The sequence below is a fragment of the Polypterus senegalus genome, chromosome 1, assembly GCF_016835505.1.
Source record: "Polypterus senegalus isolate Bchr_013 chromosome 1, ASM1683550v1, whole genome shotgun sequence".
In the NCBI taxonomy this organism is placed as follows: domain Eukaryota; kingdom Metazoa; phylum Chordata; class Cladistia; order Polypteriformes; family Polypteridae; genus Polypterus; species Polypterus senegalus.
In genome coordinates this window covers 74,709,737-74,719,120 of record NC_053154.1, presented here as the reverse complement: position 1 = coordinate 74,719,120, position 9,384 = coordinate 74,709,737, and positions in this window count along the sequence as shown.

Sequence of the window (9,384 nt, the reverse complement as noted above, 5' to 3'; positions counted from 1 at the left end):
GTAAGTGCTTTGGATCTGGTTCTGTTTTGATTATTGCATTTAGAATTAAGACATTTAGTGTTGTGTGCTTTAGTTTGTCATCTGCTTACCTTTTTATTAATTACTGTAAGCTCAATTAATTTTTTTTTACTATTTTCTTAGATGTGCCTGTTTCTTTTACATGTACAGTAATCCCTCCTCGATCGCGGGGGTTGCGTTCCAGAACCCACCGCGATAGATGAAAATCTGCAAAGTAGAAACCATATGTTTGTATGGTTATTTTTATATATTTTAAGCCCTTATAAACTCTCCCACACTGTTAACATTATTAGAGCCCTCTAGACATGAAATAACACCCTTTAGTCAAAAGTTTAAACTGTGCTCCATGACAAGACAGAGATGACAGTTCTTTCTCACAATTAAAAGAATGCAAACATATCTTCCTCTTCAAATAATGCGTGTCACGAGCAGAGAATGTCAGAGAGAGAGTGAGAGAAAAGCAAACAATCAAAAAATCAATACGTGCTTTTGGGCTTTTAAGTACGCCAAAGCACCGCGATAAAGCGGCATTTTTTAGAGGAGCGTCCGTATCCTCTAGGCAAACAGCCTCTGTGCAAACAGCCCCTCTGCTCACACCCCCTCCGTCAGGCGCAGAGAACGTCAGAGAGAGTGAGAGAGACAGAGAAAAGCAAACAATCAAGCACCGCACGGGAAGCATATCGTATATCATTGAGGAGTTTTATTTAATACGTAATATGTGCTCTGATTGGGTAGCTTGTAAGCCATCCGCCAATAGCGTCCCTTGTATGAAATCAACTGGGCAAACAAACTGAGGAAGCATGTACCATAAATTAAAAGACCCATTGTCCGCAGAAATCCACAAACCAGCGAAAAATTCATGATATACTGTATATTTAGATATGCTTACATTTAAAATCCGCGATGGAGTGAAGCCGCGAAAGTCGGAGCACGATATAGAGAGGGATCACTGCATTCACATTTATTTATCATTTAGTTCATAATTGGGAAAGTCTGGGTCACTGGTTTGTACAGTCTGGTGTTTTAGCCCTAATGATCATAGTGGGTGCTTCTAAAGAAGTCTTCTAAACAGCATTAGTCTCTCTACAGGATTGTGAATAAAAGTTTGGGACACTGTTGAAATTATACATAATTCTGAAATATGTCATTAACTATGCCTGGTCTTTCCACCAGTACAATTGTAGATGCAATTACCTTTGTCTTCTAATAAAAGAGAGAGCTTAAGCAGATGCATAACATGTAATCAATGCAAATAACTGAATTGAGCCTGTATGTATACATTTAGTTTTAATCAGGTTATTAAATGAAGATGTTTTTATGAGGACAGAATAGGTTTTTCAGAGCCAGTGTTCCCGCCTCACAATGCCAAGAGCTCTGGTTTGATTGGTAGCCTTATCAGGGTCTTTATGGAGTTTGAAGGTACTTTTTATGTGTTCATGGACTGATTGGTATGAGTGAGTGTAAGTAACTTCATATGACTATCTGTTTTACAAGTGGATATTAAAGATTTGTCATTAATCAGTCACAACTTCCAAAATAGGTATATTGCCACATGTGCTGTGTAGTAAGCTGCATCCATCCAATGTGACCTTGGTGAACACTCAGTTATTTGTGTAATGTCTTCCATAGCTACAGAACAGAGAGCATCTTGAACAGCTTCAATAGTGTCTAGAATGGAAACTGCACTGTTTCAAACAAGAAGGCCCTGCAATGAACATACTTGTAGCTCAGATTATCACTGGGTCCCAAACAACCGCTATCCTGGACGCCCACAGGAAAAAAGGAGGGCACATAACAAGATTGAAAAGCAATGCGTTTCTGAGGCACAGCAGTCTGAGTTTCTACCTTCTACTGTATGGCGTGATAAACAACTGACCTCCTCTCATTCATCACAGTAGATGGTGAGGTGTGGGGCAGTTGGCATTAGGTTTATTTGCAAGGCATTTCCTGAACTGTTTGCTGCATTATTATTTCCTCTCTCCTTTTCCTTTCATAAGTTAGTGAGGTTTTTGAAAATTGCAGAGTTTTTTTTTCAAACCGTTCTATCATTAATTACCTTGGTCAGTATATCACCTCCCCTGCTGGTTCACTCTGTTTTCCTCCCGTTGTGCATATTATTCTGATCGTATTTCTCTTCTGACCCCCTTGTCCTGCCACCAGGCTTGCATACCATTATTAATCATACTTTGATAGCTTCTTTAAAGAAGCTATGAGGGATTCTTTTCTTTGTCAAGTTTGTGAAAAATAGATCTGTAAGAGAGCACATGGTGTTCTGAATTTTATTTCCAAAGACTGCTGTCAATCACTGGCTTGCGTAGTGTCTGCACTTACAGAAATGCATCAGCTGACACTTGTGATTTGACATTCATGTGTATGATGTCCATATTTCATATTTTGAAGTTATGATACTGTGTAAGTACACCTTGAAGACAAATGTTGGCTGGTATTCATAATACAAATGCCTAAACTGAGCAGAGCCTAGGTTGCTCTGTAATACATCTTAATGTATTATGTACTTATTGTACTGTTTGGCAGCATTGGCAGATCTTCATAAATAAAACCTAAATTTTCAGGCATAGTACACCAGCCAGTGTTTCTTTTGCAGTTTCAAGATGGCACAGAATGTAGTGCTGCATTAAAAATGTATTTCAGAAGTTAATAGGGCAATTCACATTAAATTAGAGAAAGCAGGAATTAAAAAAGAAATCGAAACCCAACACTAGTAACACAACAGAGCAGTGCTACACTGTAAAGTGTTTGATGACGCATAAAAAGACTTTCTTATTAGAAGGATATAAAATACATTTATGAAGTCTGAATTGCCTACTAAAATGTAATAAAGTGTTATTACAAAGGACAAAAGGACAAGCAGTGTGCTAGAGAAATGACAATATCAGATGTGCACTTAAAAATCACAGGTGGGTGAGCAGCTCTAGAGCCAGCATTTCTTGCTGGTGTGTTTCACAAATTTGATTTCATATTCGATTCTCGGGGAAGTTATACTATTTCCACTTTGTCATCCTTTCCACTATTTTTCAGTTTCTCTTTATGTTTGTGTGAGGCCAGTTGTTCTAATCCAAATCTGCAGCCTATTGGCCTTCTATAATGAACCCCCACCAAATCAATCATTGGAATCTTCCCTGAGCATTTAATTAAGTATCTATTAACTTCAGACAGAGTGTGGATTAATATTTAATAGTTAACCAACCCGTTCTGCAAGCTGAATTTTCTGTCAAATGCTTTATTAAATATTAAACATCATTGCTGTGCAAATGCAGCCAGGCCTTATGCTTTTCCATATCGTAGTAATATCTAAAGACAATAATGTTTTGACAGCAATGTCAACTTAAGGACTCGATTAGCTGGCGTATGAGTCCCAAAGTAACTCTTTTCTCCGCAAAGCCCTATAGCTGCATCATGTAAAGATTTATGTAGTGACTTGGCCTAAAGTGTTGCACCCTCTGAGCATGTAATGTTACAACACTCGCTCCACATATGGCTCTCACTGAATAAGTTATGCGAATCAAAATGACATTTCTGACTCTTATTTAAACAAGCCTTACAGAAAGGGAAGTATATTGATTCTGTGTGCCGTTCACTAATCAAATTAAGCCAGTAACAGGGCAGAGATACGATGAAGCTAATAAATACTGTCATTTTGTTTTGGCAAGGAGTAGTAGAAAGGAGAAGAGGTAAAACAATGCATTTAGCTGTTTCCTATTGATTTCCGGTGTGCTGTCATTAATTCTGATAAAATGAAATTGCCTTCTGGTTTTCAATTATAAAATCATACCATAGTTATAGCTGCAGGAATGTGATTTGAACTCATTAGCAATACCTCTATTCCAAGTAATAGCTATAACATTCACCATGCATGCTTTTCTTTAGGAGTTGTGGTGGCCGAGTGGTAAATCATCACATTTCTGTATTTTTTACAAGTTGATTTATAAATTTGGAGTTATTCCAAAATTAAGACTGTTTGTTTTAGTTACATGATCTTTGAAAATTAGTTTATTTGTTTCAAGTACAATTGACTATTGGAATGTTTTGTGGTCAAACTGTTGAAATCATTCACTTAGTCCACAAAACGTTAATTCAAAGCAAGGATAATAATGAGAACTAAAAATTGTAACCATATAACTCCATTTCTTAAATCACTTCACTGGCTTCCAGTTAACTTTAGAATGAAATCTAAAATCCTTCTTCTCTCATTTAATGTCATCAGTTGTTTAGCCACCCTCTTCTTTACTTCAATGAACCGATTTGAGTCTGTTCTTCAAGTTTCTACATTTCCATTTTAAGATGTAGGCATCTTAAAAATTCAGTTTTCTATATATGTAAAAACAATTTAGGAGGAAGATTGTTTCGCTCTAGGGCACCCAAATTCCGAAACAATTTACCTATCAACATTGCAGAAGCCCCCTCGGTCACAGCATTTAATGGAGGGCTAAAAACTCATGATATCACTATTGCATACTCTTGTTAGAGTTGCTTCTGTAGTTGTTTGATATTACTGTCTAATGTTACGTTTAAATAATTACATTAACTGTTTTTGCTCAGCCTCTAGTTATACTTTCCCATTTAATTTCTCTTTTTAGTGTGTGTAGTGGCACATGCCTTACCTTGGAGTGCCTGCATGGTCACTTATGTTGGACCTGATTTCATACGTCTTGTATTCAAAGGAAATTTTCAATGTTTACCTGCAGAATCATCCATTGAGGAATGTGGCTGACCTAGAACATATTGCATATCTTTCTCGCTCATAGCTTTTCTGTTTAGTTGAATTCCTTTTATTTATATTTTACTTGTAATTATTGTATGCTGTGCTACATTCTTAAGTGGGATGTACAGTTAATATGAATAAATTGAAATTGGAAACTGAAAATATTAGAGTTAAATTATATGGATTTACTTTAGTCAGTCAATCAGTCATTGTCCAACCTGTTGTATCCTAATACTGGATCACAGGAGTCTGCTGGAGCCAATCCCAGCCAGCACAGTGCGCAAGGCAGGAACAAACCCTGGGCAGGGCACCAGCCCAAAGCAGAGATTTACTTTATGAATATTAAAATACATATTTTTGTACAAGCTAGAGCCAGTGTCAGCACTGTTGAGTGCAAGGCTGAAGCCAACATCACTGTACCATAGGGCATAGCCTCCAGCCACTGGAAACAACATTGCGATGTAGTTTACATTACATGATAAATTGGTGACTTGTAAGAATAAAACTGGAGGAAGTAACATTTTAATGGAAATGAGCTCTTATGGATTTTGAGGACATTGGAGTGACTCAAAAGACATTGATGCTTCAGGCCTTATAAGCATCTATTTTGAACCTGTGTGCAGTCTGATTCAACTTCCAATACATAGTTAAGAGTGGCTGAAAAACTGTTCTGTCTGTAGCACTTTGGCATTCTGATGGCCATTTTGTGAACATGAAAAACGCAACACGCTGATCTACATTTGAATATTAGCAGATTTACACTTAACCAAGTGCTGCGGGAGCACAAATGGAGGTTAGTTAAGCATACATTTTGCAGTAATCTTTGAAAATGTTTTTTTTTTCAACAGAAAACAGATAAACAAGTAGTGCAGTAGAAAGGAAGACTTTGTGGACCTTCAAATCTTAACTTAATGACATTTTGTCAATGTTATGAGACAGGGATCGAAGAGTTGTTTTTGTTAAAAGTGTTCTTATACTATTCTATTCTTCAATTTGAAGTTCCTCTTTAACAACACCAGCATATTTTGGGTGATATATGTTACTAGCTTTTTTCGATGAGTCAGAATAAGAGAGCAGGGTCTGATCAGGTTGCACTGAGCACTAACGGACACATTGCTTTTCTAGGAATCCACTATAACGTTGTTCTCAGAGCATGTGCAGAGCATTGTTCTCCAAGCCGTTTAATATTTAATGTTACACTATTTAGTTTGTTCACATACTTAATTTGGGTAGCTATCTGATATAGGCTGATGGAAAGTAGTGGACATGTTTTTAGTAGTTTTCAAGTACATTTGAGAGTAAATGGATGCAGAAAAATGATTTACAGCATTTTATGGACTGGGACATGTTGTTTTAAAAGTTATGAATTTTTCTCCATCTTCTTGTAGCAATGGGGATTGGAATGATTAGTTTCATTGTATGTGTGCTCCTGCTGTTTCCTTTTGTCATTAGCATGAGTCTAATCGTCTGATTGCTTCTCAGTGAACAAGCTAATCTTATGATGCCTGCAGTGAAAGTAAGGACAGGAACGGACCAATTGGAAACATGCATTGCCACTAAGGGTAGGAGTCTAAATACAGGACGGAAGTGATAAATACAGCGATGGCAGAAACAAGAAACTGGCAGCTTTATGGGAAAGAAGAGCTACAGCAGGAACAGATATAGAAACGGAAAAGATAGCCTACCTTAAGAAAGGTAAAGTGAAGTATTCTAGGATTCATTTGATCACTTAGAAGGAGGCTCGTATGCCTCATTGGTAGGGTGAAATTTTTACAATTATTTATCATCTGCACAAATACTATACATCTGCATAAACTTCTCGGCTGTTCCATTCAAACTCTTTTCCAATAATTTTGTTTATCTGTGGACTTAGCAGACTTTTTCCTAACCAATTTCCATCATTTCACTAAAGATTGTTAAGTGTTTTTTATTGTGCATTGTTCTTTTGTGGTCTTTTAGTATGTGCTAGGTATTAGGCAGTGTCACTTGAGGGGTTTTTGTTATACTGTATGTCATCAAATTTTCATTCTTTCAATTCACATATATCAACTTTTTAATACTAAAAATATGTGGTATGGTCTGTACTACTATATTATGTGAGATTAGTAGAGAAATAGTTTTGGTCACCCATATTAATAATAATAATAATATATTATATTAATAATAATTATATATATATGTATATACATACATACATTAGTACATCGGTACAGATTATTTCTGGCCCATACAGGGATCAAACTCACAACCTTAGCATTATCAGCATCATTGAATTTGGGGTCACAATAAAATCAAAGGTCTGAATACTATAACAGACTACAGAGGAAATACTAGCAAGCTGCACCCTACTGCCTCATTGACAGTGCAGCTGAATGTGTTTTACTCTCATTTTGAAACACACAAAACTGCCCTCCCCACAAGAGCACCTTCTGCTAGTTGCAACACTGGGCTTTCTGTCCTTGTTAATTATGTGTGCAGGAAGTATATGCAAATGCACGCTGGTAAGGCTGCTGGCCCTGACAGCATCCCTGGCCATGTTCTCAGTGCAAGTGCATACCAACCAGAAGTGTTTATGGACATTTTCAGTTGCACCCTCTTTTTGTTGGATGTCCCTGTACACTTCAAAATGTCCACCATTGTCCTTGTACCTGTTATTATATTTCCTCTACACCAATGACTGTACGGCTAGGAACAGGTCTAACATCATTGTAAAATGTGTAGATGACACAAAGGTGGTGGATCTTAATTCCAATCATGATGAGTCTAAATACAGAGAATAAATTAGAGCCCTGATACACTGCTGACAGGAAAACTGCCTCTACCTCAATTTGGCTGGGTCCAAAGAGGCAACAGTGGACATCAGGAAACAAGGAGGTATGCACTCCGCAATCGCCATCAATGGGACTACCATAGAGAGCATGATCAGTTTTAAATTTCTTGGTGTTCATATCAACGAGAACCTCACATGGTCTGTTCACACTGGAAAGTGGTGAAGAAGGTGCGACAATGCCTTTTTCACCTCACATGGCTGAAGAGATTTGGCATGAGCCCTCACACCCTCAGATCATTTTACACCTGCTCAACTGAAAGCCTTTCAGTGTTCCCTTATCATTAATGAAAAATTAACATTTCTAAAATAAGGAATGAAAAGTACCATTGAGAAGGTATGTGACTTCAAAAACCCAAACAGTGAGAATGATGGTTTAATCTTAAATGCATAGAGGCAATAGCAAAGAGATACAAAGTGAGAAAAATGCTGCTATAAAGAGATACAAAACCAAACAGGCAAGAAATTTGCAAACTCTGGACATGTGCAAAAAGAATGGAAGGAAAAAATTAGTATTGGAAAAAAAAAGGTCAAAAATATACAAGAAACGAGCAGGTACAAAGATCATAGGATATACTCCAAGATCAGAACAGAAGGAAATAGATTCCAACCTAGAATCACCGTGTGCACAGATAAGGAGGGAAATCTGATTGATGAGGAAAAGCAAGTACTGGAATAATAATCCCAGCATCTTGAAGAACTGTTAAATGGAATCAATGAAAGCAATCTAGCCAATATATAAACTGACCAGTAGTGCAGCAAAGTTATTTCAAACTCTAATATCCAGAATATGAAAAATTAAAAAGCCACAGGAGAAGATCTCATACTAACAGAGCTGCTGAAGTATGACGATTGAAGTCAAGAGATAAGTACATAACCTAGTACAGCACATTTGGGAGGAAGAGTATATGTCACCTAAGTGAGTAGTGGTTTTACTATGCATTATTCACAGAAATGGCTACAAAATACAATGCAACAATTACTGTTGGATTGCTCTCCTTAATTTTGCGTACAAAATTTTCACAAAGATAATAGCTAGAAGACTGGAACCCTTCACTGAAGAAGACCTGGGTGACTATCAATATGAATTCTGAAAAAAATGTGCCATGCAAATTTTGACTATGAGCATAATATTTCCATTCAACAGCTTTTTATCAATATAAGGAGGCAAATGATAACATCAACCAGGAATTTCTGTATGATACTAAGGAGGAGCTTGGCATACTACATAAGCTGACCATGCTTGTCAGAATGATGCTACAACTTTGGCTGTAAAGTACAAGTTCAGAATGACCTGTCCCACAAATTCAAGGTGAACCAGGGACTGAAACAATACAATTCCTTGTCTTGTATGCTATTCAACCTGAGACTGAAAAGAATAATTAAAAAAAAAAAACACATGTAAACCCAGGTGAAACACATCTAAATACAATAGCACAATTCCTGGCTTATGTTGATGACGTAGATCTGCTGAGCAGGAGCCCTAGGACAATGGACAAAAAATTCAACCAACTGGAGGAGTCTTCTTCTCAAGCTGAATTATGCATTCATGTTGAAAAAATGAAATATATGGCAGCAACATGTAATAATGACTTGCAATAAGTACCTCTTGTTGTGAACAGCCATCAATCTGAAACAGCAGCAAGCTTCAGATATTCAATTTTGTCATCCATTACCACAGAATGTATTGATATATACACACATAATCACTGGCATTGAAGCTAATTTGTTTACAGTACCTCTTAAGATCATGTTTGTCTCTTTTCAAGAAGATGCAAAAAAGTTACATATAAACCTTTATTCATCTGGCTATCAT